The 20,946-nt window shown below is 48.7% G+C and overlaps 1 protein-coding gene across 2 annotated transcripts in view; it reads right to left on the bottom strand.

Moving 5' to 3' along the window:
• CAPN15 (calpain 15) overlaps positions 1-19,978 on the bottom strand; it is a 96,302-nt gene extending 76,324 nt beyond the window's left edge. The window contains exon 1 of one of the 2 annotated variants that reach the window (XM_074965717.1): positions 19,831-19,978. The gene's annotated coding sequence lies outside the window, so the exon portion shown is untranslated. Of the gene's footprint in view, positions 1-864; positions 1,117-19,830 lie in introns of those variants that run through there. The other variant, XM_074965716.1, reaches the window with a different exon arrangement.
• Positions 19,979-20,946: the final 968 nt, after the last annotated feature.

Below are 20,946 nucleotides of genomic sequence, written 5' to 3'. Positions count from 1 at the left end.
AGTGGCCGCGCTGAGCTCCTGCCCCGCTAGGGAGACAGCGCGCCCGGGGCAACGCAACACCCCAGCGCCGTCCGCACCGACCCCGCCTCGCTCGCTCCCGCCGCTGCCCAGCCCGGGGTGGGGTCGCTCCGCTCACCCGCCTTTCGGCAGCAGCCGCTCCGAGCCCGCGGGGGGTGCAGGGAGGCGGGGGGCACCCTCTTCCCCACAAACTGTGTGCCGGCTGGGGGAGGTGGAGCCTCTGGCAGTGCCCTGGGATGGCAGCTGCAACTGCCCGGCCACCTCGCCTCGCACGGGAGATCCCCCCGGCCGTCTACCCCTCTCCCGGGAAGAGCAGCGTGCAGCGCCGGACACGCAGCGCGAGGGACTCGCTACCCGGCAGGAGGAAACGGGAGAGCGCAGGGCTGGCCCCACAACGCTGTGCTCGCAGGCTGAGCCCAGGGTCTGAATGGCTCACAGCTCGCACTGCGGTTCCCAAGCCGGAGCAGATGCTTCCAGCCCCAGGGCCAGCTGCGCACCACCTTGGAAACAAAGCGCGATGCCGGGGGGGCAGCGAGGGGGTGTATTTCACGCCTGCAAGATTTAGCGTCACACAGTGATGGGTGTAAGGGAGTGCACAGCTACTGGGGGTATGCTCAGTGACAGATTTAGAGTTAGTGGGGCCCTGTGTGCAGCTTCATTTTTGGGGACCTAGCCAATTCTCTCATCTCTCCACCCCCCCACACACACACACCCCATTTTCCCTCCTTCATCCTCCTCCTCTATTATAAGTAATGAGAAATAAATTAAAATAAAGTGAGGTACCTTGAGTGGGGAAAGGATGCAGGCTCTGGGCTGGGGCACGGGGTTGGGAGGGGCAGCACTTACCTCAGGTGGCATGGCTCCCAAAGCAACTGGCACCCACAGCCCTCCAGCAGCAGCTCCTAGGCACAGGGGGGGAGTCTCCACATGCCGCTGCCCGCAGGCGCTACCCCCGCAGCTCCCATTGGCTGCAGTTCCCAGCCAATGGGAGCTGTGGAGTCGGCACTCAGGGCGGGGCAGCGCACGGACAGACACACACACCCCAGGGACCACAGGTCATTCTGGCCGCTTCCGGGAGCAAAGCGGTGCAGAGGGAGGGAGGCAGAGTGGGCAGGGAGCCGCCTTAGTCCTGCTGCTGGCACATCTCTGTGCACGCCTTGGGGGGAGGGAGGCAGCGAGTCTCCATGCGCTGCCCAGGGCCGAGGCAGTGCATGGAGCCGCCTCCTCCTCCCCCCCACCAGGGGCGCACAGACATGGCAGCAGCTGGCCGCTTCCAGGAGCAGTGTGGGGCCAGCAGCCACGGCATGCAGACAGCCTGCCTGAGCCCTGCTGCGCCACCAGCTGGGATTTGAGGGCAGTTTGTCAGATATTTTTCCTGCATTTTGGGGGGTGGGGGTGGGGGCTATTGTTGGGGGCCCCTATGCCACCACACAGTTTGTTTCATGGTAAATCTGCTCCTGGGTATGCTGTAAGGGGGAGGGGGGCATCACACACTGATGTGTATATAGTTACAGGATGTGTGGGTAAGGGGGGTTAGAGTGATGGGTGTAAGCTACTGGGGGTGTGCGTATAAGGGGGTCATAGTAATGTGTATGTAAGGCTGTGCATAGCTACACAAGAGTGTTTATGTAATGGAGTCACCCAGTGTATAGCTACAGGGGGTGTATGTGTAAGGGGTGTTGTATGACTGTGTAAGAGTAACACAATGCGTATGTGTTAGTGTAAGAGGATCATAACGGTAAGGGGAAGGTCACACACAGCGATCAAGGGGAGTACATGTTACAGAGGCATGTGATGTATATGTGCATGGGTGTCTATTTTGTGCGTAGAGGAGTGATGGGAAGGGGGAAATGTAAATAAAATAAGTAGGCGTTTGGCTCCATTGGGCCAGGGCTGAAAGATGCCATAGAGGTTCAAAGCAGTGTGGGTTTCCAGAGGATGTGGATAGGACTTCAATAAGAAGCTACACTGGGGGAGGGGAAACAACTACGTTCCTTTCCATCCTCAGATGCCTTTAGGGAGTCACAGTTGCTGGACTGGGAAAGCAAACAGCCTCCCTAGGATGGCAGGAAAGTGTTTAAGCAACAAAACGCCACCACCTTCAACCCTCTCCTCCCTATATTTTGAGGCTGAAATAAGGCCTTGAGACTTCATGGCCATGACAGCATGCAGGCACCGGTCTGAATGGTCCTGTGGTACAATAGGTAGCCCCATAGGCTTCCCTGCTGGCAGCTGCAGCAGCTTAAGGGCAGTTCAATTGAAAAGTGGCCAGGTAGAAATTGACACTTCCTTGTACAGTCAGCGCCCTGCGTGTAACTGCTGCCTTGGTGACAAAAAACAGTTTTCACTGCCATTTCCACCAGTTAACCCTGCAGAGCCAGCACAGCTAGGGAAAGGACAGACTCCAGCTCACTGTGCATCAGTAAACAATGCTGTATCATGCATCCAATGAAGTGAGCTGTAGCTCACGAAAGCTTATGCTCAAATAAATCTGTTAGTCTCTAAGGTGCCACAAGTACTCCTTTTCTTTTTGCGGATACAGACTAACACGGCTGCTACTCTGAATGCTGTTGATAGTTTCTGATCAGTTACAAAGTTGTGCAAACCCCCTCACAGCATCTACAACCTCTGGAACATCAATAGGGTTGAGAGACAGGATGGCCTCATGGCTAGGATACCAGCCTAGGACTTCAGAGACCAAAGTTCAATTCTGTGCTCTGCCACAAATTTCATGTATGCTCTTGGCAAGTCACTTAGAGGGGGAATTAAGGCACAGAGAAGCTGACAACAGAACTGCAACATCCCTGGGAGGCAGTGCAAGGATAAATACAGTAAAGATTTTGAGGTGCTCAGATAATACAGTAATAGGGGCCAGATAAGTATCTCTTGTAGAGAGCTGTAAAGGAGGGTAAAATTTGCCCTGCAGAGTCTATTACGGGTGGTGATGTGCCAAGAAGAGAGCACCCAAGTCCCCGTTACCAGGAAAGATCCTTTCTACAGAGTACATCAAATGTGGGGTCACTAAATGGCAATTATCAGAGCCGCATACTTAAAACCACCCCTTTAACAACATCATAGGAGCTACACAGATGCCACCAAATAAAGCCACATCTCTCAGTTCCACATCTGAACTCCCTATAACCTGGGATCATGGGGATTTGTTTCTGGACTATCTTAGGGTGTCGTGTGGGGAGGAGAAGCCAAGAGCCAGGCTGGCTTGAGCTCCATTTAATACCACTTCCTAATACTTTGCAACATTGACACAGAGGGAGTGGAATCAGGGTATGACACACACAAAAAGGTCACAAGCAATAGGAATAGCAGTTTCAAGCCAGCTTCATGTCATAAACTCATTGCTGCTAAGGTCAAAGAAGTTTCCACCTCTTCTGTCTACAGCATGGTGAAAAGTAAAGCAGTGACCACAGCTAGAAGCAGGACACCAGGGCTAGACAGAGCAACTGTCTGATCAGGTACAGTAAATCTATCATGCCTAACAAACTTCAAGACAGGGGATTATACAGATTTGAAAGGGGAATCAAAATCCTAATTAAAAGCTACGGAAAAGCAGCTGACTGTGTCCTTTTAAGTGGCAACTAATCCCAGCACCCATTTCTGTCATTGATTTATGAGTAGGAAGTTCATTTTATCTGAATAACCACTGAGATCGCAAGCCAACTGCGATTAAGCAGGGCTGAGTGTACACAAATTTCAAAAAACAAACACTGTGGAAACCCGGTGCTCTACTAAGCCAATTAACATTACTTCAATGAGGTGCAATAGGGCTGCTCATATTTTCCAGTTTATTAGCCAATTGTGGATAGATTTTGAGCACAGAGTTAACAATAGCGTGTGAGCTGGTATGGCTGGTCTCATTAGCAACACTGCAGTAGTTTAAAACAGGTGCTTCATGTGGCTAGGGGAGGAGGAGAAAGACAAGCCAGGCCACAGCATCCAATCTCTGCAAGCATTTAAGAGCAGGTCTAAATTTCCAGAACCCTTTCCCCCCTCTGTGTTTATAGTCCTTGCAATAGACCCTTTATCATCTCGGTCAGCCCAGTGGTTTGCCTCACCTTTACAGTCTGCCTATTGAGAACAGTTGCATTATAAGCAGGAAGCTTTATGTTGTGTGCTACAAAAGTGCTATATATTTAATAGGCATCGGAGTCTAACAAGAAGATTCCATGAAAGGAAAGCATGCGAGACTCTCATCAGGATAATGCTTCTTGGATGACACGCACACAAATTCCCTGTTTTTAGACAGATTTATCCTAACTCTGAATTTCCCCTGCAGCCAGAAAACAAACAGTTTCTCTTTCCTGCTACAGTTGGGTGTTGATTGGTCAAGAGCCGATCCTCCCGTCTGAGGCTGTGCCAGCCTGTGCAGGGTAGGATTGTTGTTATTGGACATTCACAGCTAGAGATAAACATGAGTAAGAACCAGGCACTGTCTCCTCACTCGACCCGCTTTATCGGATCTCCATGATTCAGTGCAATGAGTGCTTCTGACACCATCTTTCCATACTGCAGCATTAACGGGGGAGCAGCTAGAGCAATAACAAGGGAAAGCCAGATGAAAGTGATGCTAAAATGAAGAGATCCTCTGTATTGACTGCCATTTACAAACTATGCACCCCTTCTGAACCAGCTGCTCTTACGGTCACTTAATGCCACAACGTTTGGAAATAACCAGGAATGAAGTCAACTAAAAACTCACCAAAAAACTATGCAAAAGAAACCGTGTTTACACAGCTCTTTCAGGCAGGCCTGAATAAAGAACCAGGTCTTTCTCTGTGCCCTAACAGTCATGAAAGGCTGGCTGTGTTAGATCAGCGGGGAAGTGAATTCCTGAGTCGAGGATCACCCCCATCAATGAAATGAGCAGATCTTAACTACATTTTATACAGCACCTATTTCCCCACCCCTCCTCTAACCCATCTAATAGGCTACCCCATGGTGGGTAGAGTGATCACAGGTATGGTTGTATTTCAGTGGAGGTTTTAAAACACATTGCATTCCATGTCACTGTACAAAACTGAAGATATTCCACAGGGTAAAGGGAGTGTATGTTAATTGCATGCCAGCTAAGCCACAGAGATAAGTGGATGAAGGGCTAGCCCATCAACACAGGACACAGCCAACAGCTGCTATAAGATGTGGAGTTTCAGAGTCACCAGAGGGAGCATGTATCAGGCAGGGACTGGAAGAGCCAGATCTCAGAGCAGGAAGAAGTAGGCATCCCACCCTCTGACACTATCCCTTGGGCAATGCAGATCTAGATTTAGTTACAGTTCATCTGGGGAACAATTGGATGCCAGAGTGATGGGTTCTATAGAAAATCCTATGGTAGCTAGGTAGCAATATCTTGCCTACAGAACTTATCCTGCAATGTGAGAGATGAGGGCTATGCGCAGCATCCATACCGCATCCCTGCCCCAGTCTACAGAGCCACTCTTAAGCCCGTGCTGTGCTTTATCAAGCCTCCTTTCATGATACAGTGAACGAAAGGCTTACAGATATTAAGTTAGCCAGCTAAAGTTACCGAGAACCCTTCCTCCAGGTTACAGGGTTTGGAGTTTCCCTGAACTAGTCATTTACTGTGTCCTAATTTCCAATTCACTGTCCTAGATTTTGGAGGGCCGGTGTTTCGGAACTGGCCTCAAGCAAGTGGAGAGGTCAGAGGAGCATTACAGGCAGTAGGTTGTTATTTGGTATTTGCATCAGAAACAAACCTAAAAAGATAGATATCGGAATAACTGAGAACTGCTCAAATGTCTGCACACGCACCCCAGGCCCCTCTATATAAAGTACAAATAGTCTGGTCTACACCACTGTAGACCAGTACACAGATTTTATATTGGTGTAACTACTTCAGTTCGGGGTGATTTCTTAATGAAATAGTTATACAGGTACAATCCCTGGTGTGGATGCAGTTATACCAGTATAAAGCGGCTGTATACTAATGCAGCTTATTCCCCTTCTGAAATGGGAATAGCTATACAGGGAATGTAAGCACTTTTATACTGGTGTAACTGTTTCGACCCTACAGGGAGTTGTGCCACTTTCACAACTCCAGTATAACTGGTGTGTTTAGACAAAGCCTTAGCAGCACTTAACCAGCACAGCAGCAATGAACAAAGAAAACGGTCACATGGGGAACAGGTGACTTCCTAAAAGGCAAGACTTCAAAATAACATGGATGCTTTCAGGGAGTTGGTGTGGCTATCCAGACCAGAGCACGAGCAATGGCATCGTACTTGCTATAGCTAGGGTCTCCCTCCAAGAGAAACGCACAATGCAGAGGTGACCAGCAGCTGACCCCTGTGAAGTGGGTGGGGAAGGAATCCACAACTACTCCAAGACCACCCCCCTAGATTCTCAGAGTGCCATTAACCAGAGCAGCTCAGATATCACCTGCTCCAGATGTAACACTCAGGTGCCTGGTTAGACATGCAGTCATGCTGCATCACTGCACTGGTAGTTCCTCCATCTCAGCCCTCTCTCTCTCTCTCAGGTAGTGGCTACCACACCCAGTGACAGGCAGAAAAGTTTCACTCTGGAAAACGAGTTGTATGACAATAAGGCACGGGAGTCACAACACAAGAGTTGAGTTTGCAGCTCACACCAAACGGAAAGTGATCACAGAGGCTGCTGCATGCGTTACAAGGAGACCACACTGCTGGGTCTGGGCAGTGGCCCAAGGGGCACACTGGCACAGGGTGCAAGCAGTAGACTAAAAGGGGGTATGACAGGAACTAGCCAAGTCATTGACCCAGAGGCAACAGGTGGAAGGGCTGACCTCATCCTTCTTTTGTGAAGGCAGTGCATAGCCTCCAGGTCATCACTGCTCCTCAGATAGCTGTAGTGAGAGATGCCTGTAAGTGGCCAGGAGATTATACCCCAAAACTGGCCTCAGTGACCCAGGCTGGATCACCCCAACTCTTCACCTGAGGCTGGATGCCAAGGCCAGAGGGAGATTCCATCCAGTCCATACAGTGGGCTGACTTGGTGAGAGCATTTCACACAGGTACCCCTTGCAGTCTGACCTCTCCCCATTTGATTCCAGACCCAGTTCAAGGTCCTGGTTCTTAGCTACAAAGCTCTGGATATCTTGGAGGCTTCCCCTCTTTGACAAGCTGACAGCATCCAGGGCAAAGCTTCCAGGCCCTAAAAATGGTCTGTCCCCAACACAGGGCCTGAAGGCATGGGATCCTTGCAAGGGAAGATCAGGATAAGCCCAATTTAGCCATGTTCCTAGTTCACTGGGATGTGAGGCTGTCCAAGAAAGAAGTCCTCTAGAAAAAGAGCAGCCAATCCAACCCTGAAGGTGCAAATCCAGCCCAAACACACCCATCTCCACTCCTTGGGCTGAGAAAAGGAGCAGGTGACATTGTACTCCATATGTTTATGGAAATATGCTTCTGAGTGTAAATATAATTTAACTGGAATATGCTTTATGCAAAAGGTCTCTGGTAAGGTGTCGTTACAAAGCTTATAATCTACTGAGGGTGTGAATCCTATTTGTAAAAAGAACGAGGAGTACTTGTGGCACCTTAGAGAGTAACAAATTTATTTGGGCATAAGCTTTCGTGGGCTAAAGCCCATTTCATCAGATGCATGCAGTGGAAAATACAATAGGAAGATATATATACACATACAGAGAACATGAAAAAATGGGTGTTGCCATACCAACTCTAACAAGACTAGTCAATTAAGGTGGGCTATTATCAGCAGGAGGAAAAAAAAAAAAAAACTTTTGTAGTGATAATCAGGATGGCCCATTTCAAACAGTTGACAAGAAGGTGTGAGTAACAGTAGGGGGAAAATTAGCATGGGGAAATAGTTAGCACTTTGTGTAATGACCCATCCACTCCCAGTCCTTATTCAAGCCTAATTTAATGGTGTCCAGTTTGCAAATTAATTCCAGTTCTGCAGTTTCTCGTTGGAGTCTGTTTTTGGAGGTTTTTTGTTGAAGAATTGCCACTTTTAGGTCTGTAATTGAGTGATCAGGGAGGTTGAAGTGTTCTCCGACTGGTTTTTGAATGTTATAATTCTTGACATCTGATTTATGTCCATTTATTCTTTTGTGTAGAGACTGCCCCTACTCTACTTGCGCTACATTGATGACATCATCAAGGGAAAAGAAGCCCTTGAGGAATTCCACCATGATTTCAACAATTTCCATCCTACCATCAATCTCAACCTGGACTAGTCTGGACAAGAGATCCACTTCCTGGACACTACAGTGCTAATAAGCGATGGTCACATAAACACCACCCTATACCGGAAACCTACTGACCGCTATACTTATCTACATGCCTCCAGCTTTCATCCTGACCACATCACGCAATCCATTGTCTACAGCCAAGCTTTAAGATACAACCACATTTGCTCCAATCCCTCAGACAGAGACAAACACCTACAAGATCTCTATCAAGTGTTCTTAAAACTACAATACCCACCTGCTGAAGTGAAGAAACAGATTGACAGAGCCAGAAGAATACCCAGAAGTCACCTACTACAGGACAGGCCCAACAAAGTAACAGAATGCCACTAGCCGTTACCTTCAGCCCCCAACTAAAATTTCTCCAGCGCATCATCAAGGATCTACAACCTATCCTGAAGGACAATCCGTCACTCTCACAGATCCTGGGAGACAGGCCAGTCCTTGCTTAGACAGCCCCACAAACTGAAGCAAATACTCACCAGCAACCACACACCACACAACAAAAACACTAACCCAGGAACCTATCCTTGCAACAAAGCCTGTTGCCAACTCTGTCCACATATCTATTCAAGGGACACCATCATAGGACCTAATCATATCAGCCACACCATCAGAGGCTCGTTCACCTGCACATTTACCAATGTGATATGTGCCAGCAATGCCCCTCTACCATGTACATTGGCCAAACCGGACAGTCTCTATGCAAAAGAATAAATAGACACAAATCAGATGTCAAGAATTATAACATTCAAAAACCAGTCGGAGAACACTTCAACCTCCCTGGTCACTCAATTACAGACCTAAAAGTGGCAATTCTTCAACAAAAAAACTTCAAAAACAGACTCCAACGAGAAACTGCAGAACTGGAATTAATTTGCAAACCGGACACCATTAAATTAGGCTTGAATAAGGACTGGGAGTGGATGGGTCATTACACAAAGTACAAACTATTTCCCCATGCTAATTTTCCCCCTACTGTTACTCACACCTTCTTGTCAACTGTTTGAAATGGGCCATCCTGATTATCACTACAAAAGTTTTTTTTTTCCTCCTGCTGATAATAGCCCACCTTAATTGACTAGTCTTGTTAGAGTTGGTATGGCAACACCCCTTTTTTTCATGTTCTCTGTATGTGTATATATATCTTCCTATTGTATTTTCCACTGCATGCATCTGATGAAATGGGCTTTAGCCCACGAAAGCTTATGCCCAGATAAATTTGTTAGTCTCTAAGGTGCCAGAAGTACTCCTTGTTCTTTTTGCTGATACAGACTAACACGGCTACCACTATGAAACCCATCCTATTTGTACGAATGTATCATTCTGGCATCTGAAGCTAGAAATATGAAGTATTACTCTGAAGTCCTATTGTAACTATGCAAAGTGTGAGCCATTAATGGTGGCTTGGAAACTTGATGGCTCCCATTAACTAGTACAATTGGTTCTGAATGGCTCTGTTTACTCAAAAACCTTCCTGGGTAGGTGCAGGCAAGCCCTGCAAGAATGGAGAATGAGGTCTTACAGTGACATGTGATCATGTCACCTGGTACTGGAATCCATCTTAAACCTGGTGCTTTTCCATTTAGAAGGAAGCGTGGGAACCCAGAGAGAGAGAAAGGATTCCCACCTTGTGCCAAAGATATAAAAAGGGATAGAAGAGAACAAAGGGGGCTGGAGTCATGAGAAATCCCCTAGTTACCACCTGAGCTGGAACTAACAAGAACTGTACCGGGGAAAGGATTGGGCCCAGACTAAGTATAGTCTGTGAAAGAAGCTTATTGGAACATCTCTGGGGGTGAGATTTACCTGTATTCAGTTTCTTAAATGTTCTAGGCTTAGACTTGCGCGTTTTGTTTTATTTTGCTTGGTAACTTGCTTTGTTCTGTCTGTTATTACTTGAAACCACTTAAATCCTATTTTTTATACTTAATAAAATCACTTTTATTTATTATTAAACCCAGAGTAAGTGATTAATACCTGGGGGAGCAAACAGCTGCGCATCTCTCTCTATCAGTGTTATAGAGGGTGGACAATTTATGAGTTTACCCTGTATAAGCTTTATAAAGAGTGAAACTGATTTATTTGGGGTTTGGATCCCATTGGGAGCTGGGTGTCTGCGTCCTGGAGATAGGAAACCTGCTGAGCAGTTTTGGTTAAAGTCTGCAGCTTTGGGGTCATGGTTCAGACCCTGGATCTGTGTTGCAGCGGAGTAGTGTGTCTGCCTAAACAAGACAGGGTTCTGGAGTCCCAAGTTGGCAGGGAAAACAGGCTCAGAGGTAGTTTCAGCACATCAGGTGACAGTCCCAAGGGGGTCTCTGTGCCCAAACCCGTCACAATGGGATCCTTGCAAGGCAAGATCAGGATAAGCCCAATTTAGCCATGTTCCTAGTTCACTGAGATGTGAGACTGGCCAAGAAAGAAGTCCTCTAGAGAAAAAGCAGCCAAGCCAACACTGAAGGCGCAAGTCCAGCCCAAACACACCCATCTCCACTCCTCGGGCGGAGCAAAGGAGCAGTAAGAGCTGCATTACCCTAGATCAATCTTCCCCTGCCGCTTCTCATCTCTGTCCCACTGGTGGGCCCTTTTCCCCAAACTGGAAATATCACATATGCTGGTGACTCCAGCTAAAGCAGCATGGGGCTCCTTAAAGCCACTTGCCTGCTCTCCCGGTTCTGGAGATGGCCTCCGACACAGCCAACTGTCTGGGGAGCTCCAGTTTATAAGGCTGCAAAGCTCAGGCCATCATCCCACTGGGCCAAGGTTCTCTCCCTGGCTGTTGCAGCACCACTTTGGTCACAAGAGTACATGCAACCCAGCCCCAGCAGCACAGAGCCTTCTGATACAAGGAGGGAGCATTACCAAAGAGTGAAGGGGAAAAAGTCAGAAAACAGACAGGGAAAAGGGGAGGTGGTGCAGACTGTACTGGGGTAATGGGATACAGAGAAGGGGGAGAGAAAGGATAGAACCCCTCCTGCCATCCATGATAAGAATAGAAAAGGGTTGTGAACCAGTGGCTTGGGTCTTGGTTTCCACTCTATACGCCAGACCCTCAGCTGGTGTAAGCCAGCAAAGTGCCACCATAATCAATGCATGTAAGTTGCACCAGCTGAGGATCTGGCCTGCTATTTATATGACGGCTACAGTCTGCTAGGATCGGCACCAACTGACACTGGTGTGGGGTCAGTGAATGGAGGGAAAACGAATATATGAATAAACCATTGTCGAGATACCACGCTGATGAGCACCTCACCAATGCATACAATACACTCCGTATTTTTAAGTCATTCACGATGCTTGTGGATTCTTCAGAACTACAACTCCCAGAAGGCGTTGGGGCTTCTTACATCATCAGTGTCTGAACCTGCCTGGAGACAGGAGCCTATCTGTTGTGGTTAGGGGTTACACAGAGACTTTTGCTCTCCGTTCAAAACAGGCTGTCACCTCACTGTTCTGTTACCATTTCTGCTGTCACTAGCTCAATGAGGGCTCTTTGACACCTAGAAAACTCAGCAGGATCCTAGCAATACGGACTCTGGGTAGCTTCCTACAATCAGCAACAGGGGCAGGATCTCCGGAGGGATCCGCACGTGCCCACCCAGCTCTCCGGAGGGTCCCACTGCCTGCATGTTCAAATACAGTAACAGACATTAATTATTCGGCATGGCCAGTGTGTCATTAGCAATTGCATCTACTAGAAATTTATGAACAAAGATTCCTCTGAATAGGTTAAATGCGCTTGTCCCCTGTGAGCACTAAGACCCAGTAAGCTTTGAAGTTTAAAGGTTAATTTTTGTTATCCTACTGCAAAAAAACAGCTATTTAAAAAAACATGCATTTCCCCCATGTTCTCAAATCTCTAAACCAGCTCAATGGATTTTAATAAAACCCACCCTATCCCAGCCCTGCTCCCAGTCTCCTTTGGGCTGAGACACCATATGAGAAATTATAGCCCTGTGACAAAGTCGCGAAGAACCCGTTTGTAATTGTTTGGCTCCTTTAATCTACATTTCAGAGTGGCCACAGTGTCCCACAGAGACACTAGAACAGCTGCAGCTCAGGGCTGTGGAGTGAATAAGAGTTAAAACTACAAGGCTACCTTCTTTTAGGTATATACTTTGTGAATCGTATGGGGGGGGGGGGAGTTTAAAAAACCCTCAAAACTTTACAACAGTTTATCTTTAAAATTACAGGCATGTTTCTGCACCTAACTTCCACCTTGTGCTGTCAGTTACACCTGTGCAAAGTGGGTAACCATCAGCGCAGGCAAGCAGAGAATTTTATTTCATAGTATTTTGCGGATACTTTGCACAGGCACATGGGATGCCAGATGCCAAGGCAATGGAGAATCAGACCCACTGCATGAATTCAGGCCTGGATGTAGGCACTGCTAATAGCATCTAACCAGCAGTATACAAGACATGCTAAAAGTGATACTGAGCAGGCAAGAAACTCCTCCAGACTCTGAGGCCCAGTACAAGTTCATAGATTAAGGCTGGAAGGGACCACTGCGAATATTTTAGCCTGATCTCTTGCACAGGCCATAGAATCTCATCCACTGATTCCTGAAGCAATCCCAGTATGTTCCGGCTGACCTAGAGCGCATCTTTAATAAGACAGTCAGATATTCAGGCCATTCCAACTCCAGCTCCAAAACTATTTATTTCTGTTCCTCATGAAGATGGCCGCTAACTCAGAGTTAATGAGACATTTTCAGATTGATGCCAGATGATAACATGCAGCATAAGTGACGGTATTGGGATAGAGGGTTCCACATCACTTTTGGAAGCATGTGTGCACATACAAACCTCCTAACTGTGCTTGGGCGCAGGAAGTTGAACGTGGGTATGTCACAGTCTCACTACCCTGCCTGTCTGCTCTGATCTTAGCGCAGGTGGGCAACTGATATGGACAAGAATTTGAGAGCAAGATCCCTTGTCCATTTCAATCCTCCAGCCGTTCGAGAAAACAGAGCCGACAGGGAGAGAAGTGCACAGCACAGCGCAACGGTCTTGCCTGCCACCACAAGGAAACCAATTGCCTCAAGTTGAATAATAGGGCTTCATATCTTAACAGCACTGCACAAAAACAAGCTAGTTAATATGTCACCTGGCAGAGCATTTAATGATTTAGCTTCCATGTAAACCCTTATTTTATAGGATGGACAGATTTTCAGCAGACAGGAGAACAGTGTGACAGAAAACAAAGTAGTGAGGCCTGCTATGATCTTGTCAGCGCTCAATAGGCTAAGCAGGACTGGGCTGGGCTGGGTTGATACCTAGATGCAAGAAGATATCTAGGTATTGCAGGTAGTGGTGGTTGGGATTCAGTAGGTGGCGCTCTTCCCTCCAAGTCAGTTATGTCGCTGGCAGGTATTAGGGGGTGCTCTTTCACAAAGGGAGTAAAAACAGAGGTCCTGACCATTTGCGGTCTTTGCTGATCCAACAGCAGTTTTTTAAGAAGAGAGCCATTAATCCCAGTGTCCTGGCACAATTCCAGTCTGGACCATTCAATCTGGCCTGCCTGAATTTTCTCATGGATACAGTATTCCTCACATCCTTTCCAAAGGCTCACGTGGTTTTGCTGTGCACCATTAACCAGGTGTTACATGCTGTCCCAGAATCAGCTGCATTTCAGTGGTGAGCGAAGCAATTTATATCTTGACGTATACACACCCACACAACACCAGCAAAGCGCTGCAGGATCCATTTGTATGGGAATGAGCATACACAGGCAAAATCATCATTACTTTGAAATGTAGGTAGAAAGATCCAACGTTCAGCTTGAGATTTCTGAGGTCAAATGTGATCATCTCAAGCTTTTCAGAAACAGCCTCCCAGTCCCAAAAGCAGCAAGATGCTGTCCTCCTCCCAAAGGCAATAAGAAACCCACCAAGAAGTCTCAGTGGCGATGGACTTGACCCTCTAAAAGCCCGAAGGGTGCTGTACAGGCCGCAGACACGCTCCTGTCCCACGGGAGCGGCTCTCCGGTCCCTACTGTTGTATTTAGGTGATTTAGAGTGAAAAGCACAGTGCCCCTGAGACAAACAACAAACCCCAGGGCCTGCTAATTACATCAATATAAAAGCACTATCTGGGCTGTCAAACATTGGCGCCATCGACAGGACAGCAATCCTCTGCAATGTAAAGGCAGGGGAAAAAAATCCCTCTTGCTGCTGGTGACCCACTTCTCTGGATTGGATTCAATTTCCCTCCGGGTGCACTCTCCCTCCTCCAATCCAAAAACAGAGGCAGCTGCTCTTCCCCTGAGAGTGAGGAAATACACAAACCCCACCCGCACCATCCTTTAACTCAGGAACAATAAGCAGCTTTAGGGAGCCACTGTGGCATTTTCCATCCACTAAGGCAAGAGCCTCTAATACGTGGGAGAGGTTGGGGGAGGCAAGAGTTATGCACAGGCCCCTATCCCTGCCTTTGCTTCCTCGATAGTGATCAACAAACACTAGACAAGCATTGGCACTCCAGGCTACCCAGGACTCAGTGTACTGGGAGCCTGTTCTGCTCCATCCCACCCCTTCTAGTCCAAGGCAAAGATGAAGACTCATATATAGTATAACCCAGGGATCGGCAATGTTTGGCACGCAGCCCTCTAGGGTAAGCCCCCTGGCGGGCCAGGCCGGTTTGTTTACCTGCTGCGTCCGCAGGTTTGGCCAATCACAGCTCCCACTGGCTGCGGTTCACTGCTCCAAGCCAATGGGGGCTGCGGGAAGCGGCAGCCAGCAAATCCCTCAGCCCTTGGACTTACCCTGGTGGGCCACGTGCCAAACATCGCCGGTCCCTGGTATAACCTGATAGCCATATTCAATACACTCCAGCCTCACAGAGGTACATCCCATGGAGCTACATTTGGGATGGCAGGGGGAAGGAGGCGGATTAGTGAAAGAAAACCAAGGAGGACACCTTAACTCAGCAGCCTGAACTACATTACAAGCAGGATCTGCTTTGCCCAGGGGGATTCTCACAGCGAGGCCATGTTCACATGTCCTTGTCAGAGCCACGGTGCCCCTCATTCCATCGACCGGCTATTAGCTACTGCTAACGCCCAAAGCTACTAGCTTAGAGCAATCACTGTTCTGAACTCCATTCCTTTCCCTCTCCTCCCCAAGTGATACTGAGCCCTGATGCTAGCAGCTCAGAATGGTCCCATCTCCCCCCATGCATGGCAAGAGTTCATGATGGGACACAGGGGACTAAGCAGAGAAGGGAACAGGGTTTAGATGGAAAGGAAGAGAGGAAAAATGTCTATTCATTTTGTTCTAGCCTAACTTAAAATAACCACATGCCCCAAAAGCGAGGGGCCAGATCCTTAGCAAGTGAGAGTTAGCATCGCTCTACTGACTTCAGTGGACCTATGCCAATTTGCAGCAGCAACAGATCTGGCCCGCTCTCTCTCTAGGACAGAGGTCGGCAACCTTTCAGAAGTGGTGTGCCGAGTCTTCATTTATTCACTCTAATTTAAGGTTTCGCGTGCCTGTAATACATTTTAACATTTTTAGAAGGTCTCTTTCTATAAGTCTTTAATATATAACTAAACTATTGTTGTATGTAAAGTAAATAAGGTTTTTAAAATGTTTAAGAAGCTTCATTTAAAATTAAATTAAAATGCAGAGCCCCCCCGGACCAATGGCCACGACCCGGGCAGTGTGAGTGCCACTGAAAATCAGCTCACGTGCCACCTTTGGTACGCGTGCCATAGGTTGCCTACCCCTGCTCTAGGATATGAATATGGCTTGTGCTTGTAGGTGTCAATAACTCAGGGGAGAGGCACTGGCAACTCCTACCAGGATATCCCTCCCCAGTGATTTCAACAGTCTTGTATCAACAGAGGAGCAACCCAGCAAACTTACTCAAAGCCCTCTTGACAAAACCCAATGAACTCTTTTCCACATGACAAAGCCGATTATACCATACATACTCCAGCCTGCCACAAGGACAAACAGTGCTGAGGTAACGCCGAGGGCTGGGCTTAAACTCCCAAAGCAGCAGGAATTCAGAGCAAAGATAAATGGTATCCTCAGGACGCCCCAGTCTGGCGCACACAATCCAGCACGTACCATTAGTCACGCCTGTCTGTGCGCCAGGGATACCTGGCTGCCTACATGAGTCACTCCAGCACCTCAGTAACACAGACTTTAGCAGGACGCCAGACTCTTTTAGTGGTACTTCAAACTTTTCTATGGCTTAATATTTATTCGGATTTACAAAGACAACACGCACCTGGCACATCCTGGGCTCCCTCCTTAATTGTACAATAAGTCATCAGAATAGGGAAGACTGCTCTTCCCACCCCAAGGAATTGACCCCCCACACACACACACACACACACAAATACATAAAAACCTACCACTGCAATCAAAGGCCTTTCAGCCCCCAAACATCTGGGGAGCAGTGGGGGACCGTGGGCCATCTCTTGTGTCCCGAAAGGCAAGAGATCAAGGCTCTGACAGAGGTTGAGTGAAGCATGAGAGACTTTTACTCATAAGGATCATTAGGATCTCATATGTACTCAGGGATTCCAAGTATCACTTCAATACAGGGTAATGTTTACATCCCGAATGAAGTGGGGTGATGCAAGTCACTTTTCCCAATACACTACTGGACTCTTGATCCCTTAACATCGCAAACCAGACTCGATCCTGGTCCCATGCCAGTCAATGGGAAAACTCCCATTGGCTTGAACAGTGTAGGATCACACTCAGACATAAGCTAATCGATTATGCTGCTTATCGTGCCAGTGGGTCCCACAGTGCAGCTGCAAAGGAAGTCACCCAGCAGACTCAGTGCAGCTGGTCCTCAGCATGCCTCAAGATGAAAGGAAAATGATTTCCTGGCCTTATAGATTTCTGTTACCATTTACAAAAACCACACCTAATGCGTTCAATGAACAGATGGCAACCAGATTTTCCTTTAACACAACAGGCAACCCCTAGGAACTACAGGTCCCAGCATGCACTCCTACACTGTGATCTGGTCACTCAGATTAATAAGTAGCATTGCATCCTAGGATGCGTAAGACTCTTGGGGCCACCCTTTCTGTATTAAAAGGCAGCTCTGGTCTATACTTTGCCCAACCTAGCCTTGAGTCTCAGCACATTAATAGCAGGGCCTCTGGTAACTCCTGAACAAACCATCACTGTCTCCCACTATCAGTTGATAATACCCCTGTGCATGTGCAGTAGGTACATTAAGGAAAACCATTCATTATGTTTGGCTATTCACAGGCAATAGTGCATATCGCGGAGAAAAGCCTACAGAATATCAAGCACAAATGTATTCTCCTGTTGTAGAAATGAAAAAAAAAGGCATTTTCAAACACGCCTGTGTATAATCTTGTCTACCAGCTAGTACACAGGATAACCATTCCATGGAATTTGCTTTCAGGCTAAGCAAGGTGGAGGAGATGTAAAACTCAATTGTCTGAATGCAAGAAGGGCATATGAAAGTTATTTAAATAACAGAGGCTTTGGTTAGAGAAAAGAGCCCATTACATGCACTGTATCAGACTTACAGTGATGTATTTAAGTCTTATTTGTAGTGTAGTAACACCGAGGGGTCACAAGGACAGATCTAAGTCCCTGAAGAGCTTACAATGTGAGACAGGTGACAACAGGTGGATACAATAAACAGGCAATAGGACCTAAACACTTGAACACATGACCCTGCTTCAGATAGTGACAGGAGTCCTGTTCTAGCAGTTACAGCATACAAATGGGAGGCAAGATTTCTGGGTTCTTTTTCTAGCTCTGCCACTGATTCACTGTTCAACCTCCAGGCAGTCATTTAACTACACTGTGTCTCCGTTTCTTTGATATAACCTGACGTGAACAATACTTCCCTGTCTCTCAGTGGGATTGGGAGGCTAAATTCATCCCTGTTTGTGAAGCACTCAGGGACTGGAAAGCACCGCAGAAGTGCAAAGTGTTAATAAATAAATTCATTATATTGGGAGGGATTCACTAAGGTTCCACAGCATCTCTGTTGCTGCCCTGTAATCTTTTTTTTTTTAAGCAATCTGGCTCCAATTATAAATAAAGTCAGAAATATTAAGGGGATAGGCATAATTTTAGGCTCATCATATGCACTATTATACAGCAATAATTACAACCACAACCTCAGCAGCGCTGCCCATTGGTCCAATATTTACTGGACTATATTCCTATATGGGACTGCATCCAGGTTTTCTTATCCATGTTTTATCCTGGCTATTAAGAAGCTGTTCCCATCGATCTGAGGCAGTCCAGCTTTCAGAATGGATCTACTTTGCCAATCCAGCTAAAAATTCCTCTTCATGCAAGGTGACCAGGTGTTAGCAGAAGAGAGCCCAGTAGCTCTGCCCACTTTGTGGTTTGTTATAAAGAGCAGTCCCCTTGCTACACAGCACATCAGGGCCAGGTCCCTGAGCAGTGACAGGTGAGGTTGGGCAGGTAAGGGAGTGGTTGTTATTTACAAGAGGCAGAACAAACCACAGCAAAATACCGTGAGGAATAAAAAGCACAGAAAGCACAGGGCCCAACAAGGAATCAGGTGAGTGTGAATTAGCAATAGCCAGCAAAAGCCAAGATTTTCAGTCCCAACTTCCAGAGGGCTTTAAAATGCTTCTGGGCGATTAGGAGAGTCAGTGAGTTTCAAGCAGCAAACATCTCACCCATCCTGCAACCTTCTCTCTCCCAGTTCATTTAGCTTTCATCTTATTTCAACAAGAGGAGAAAGTCTCCATTGCCCTGTCTGTAATGATCCAACCTGACACCCCCAGCTACACCACTGCCCCCTACACTCTATGGACCCATTCCCAGCCAGGACAGGACAACACCCCTGTCAGGGTTCCCTCCCCACTCTGAACTCTAGGGTACAGACGTGGGGACCCCCACGAAAGACCCCTTAAGCTTATTTCTACCAGCTTAGGTTAAAAACTTCCCCAAGACACAAATCTCTATTTGTCCTTGGTCTGAGGTATGCTGCCACCACCAAGTGATTTAACAAAGAACCAGGGAAAAGGACCACTTGGAGTTCCTCTTCCCCCACTGCCCCCTACACCCTATGGACCCATTCCCAGCCAGGGCAGGACAACACCCCTGCCCCCCAACACACACACCCACTGCCCCTTCACTCTCCATTCCCAGTAAGACATTTAGCGGCAGGGGGGCACTCCTAGATAGGCTCCGAGCAAGATACAGCTGCACTCTTCTCTCCTGGTTATTCCTACTTGGGTAAGAATGCTGGGGGATCCCCCTCTTTTGGCGGGGCTCAGAAAGCTAGATAGGCTGTAGAAGGGCTGCCCCCCATTTGCTGACTACTCCCTCCTTTTAGCCAATGGTTTTACAGAGAGGATCCCCTTAGAAAACTCCATGGGGAGAGGATTCCCTGCCCCCTTCCTTTGCCTCCCCTCTAAACTCGCCCGGCTCCCTGGGGAGGGGGAACTCCACCGCCTGGCTCCATGGGGGGCGGGGGGCGGGGCGCTCCCTAGCGCCTCGTCGTCCCCTCCGCCGGCTCCAGAGAGGGGGCTCCCCGGCCCGGCTCCATGGGGGGGGGGCTCCCCAGCCCCTGCGCCCCTCCCCCGCGGGTGGCACTTACCTTTGGCGAGAGGCGGCTGGGCTGCAGCTCGCGTCCCCCAGGCCCCTCACTTTCCCCCGGGCAGAGTAACTTTGACCCTCTCCCTTCACGGCTCCCAGCTGCTTCGGAAACTGTTTCCTCTCCCTTCAATGAGAAGCTCAAGCGGAGCCTGCCCGGGAGTCCAGAAACCCGGCCTTACGCCAACTCCGTAGCGCAGCAACCTATAGAGGACCAAAGGGGCTACGTCGCGGAGATAGCGTAAGAATCACGGTGAATCGCTCAGGGAGACTACAAGCCCCAGGGGGCTTTGCGAAGCCGGAGCGGAAGCCGCTGTGGAACGCGAAGCATTGTGGGAATTGTAGTCCGTTCGGGCACATTGCCAACCCCGACAGTGGGTTTGTTGAGGACGCGGCTACAGCGCCGAACCCAGGAGGCCTCCTGGCCGCGGCAGTCCATTGGGCTGAGGTGCCGGGGATGAGGAGCAGCGAGAATGGGAGCGGGGGACTCGAAGGTGGGAACTACAAGTCCCATAGTGCTCTGCGCTTGGGATACAACTTCCTAGCCCAAGCTGCCGGGCACCTCCTCGCGCACTCACTTGGGGTTGCTGCTGCCCGCAGCTGCCCACGAGCGGCCTGCAGCGCCGCCCACCGCCGGCAGGGGGCGCTGCAGAGTCTGGCGGCTCAACGCCCACGCGACCCCCAAGAGCCGGCTCGCCCCGATCCCAGGGGCTCCGGCTCATGGGGCCAGTGGGCTCTGACTGCCCCCGACCCCACACACCAGGGCTGAGGTGCAGCAGCAGAGCGATTTGCACGGGGCAGCCGCCAGCACAGAGCGGGTGGGGAACAGGCAGGGAAGGAGAGAAGGTGGCTGCATAGCTGTGCTGGGGGAAAGGGACACGTGTCCCGGTTATGGCCTGGTCCCCTGACTCCATCGCAGATGCTGAGCCAGATGTGACCCTATACTTCTACAGCACCTGTAATCCCAGACACTCAGCACTAGCCTAGCCCATTCCACCTGCGTAGCTCCAAGGGCTTTACAAAGTTGGGCATCCTTCACCCCCATTCTACAGCTAGAGAAAGCCAATGCACACTGAGTGTCAGAACCAACAGTGGAACTCAGGAGTCTTGGTGTCAAGTC

The sequence above is a fragment of the Natator depressus genome, chromosome 10 (genome assembly GCF_965152275.1).
Source record: "Natator depressus isolate rNatDep1 chromosome 10, rNatDep2.hap1, whole genome shotgun sequence".
Taxonomy (NCBI): domain Eukaryota; kingdom Metazoa; phylum Chordata; order Testudines; family Cheloniidae; genus Natator; species Natator depressus.
Note: the sequence above shows the minus strand (reverse complement) of the source record. Positions and strands in the feature narration are given on the sequence as shown.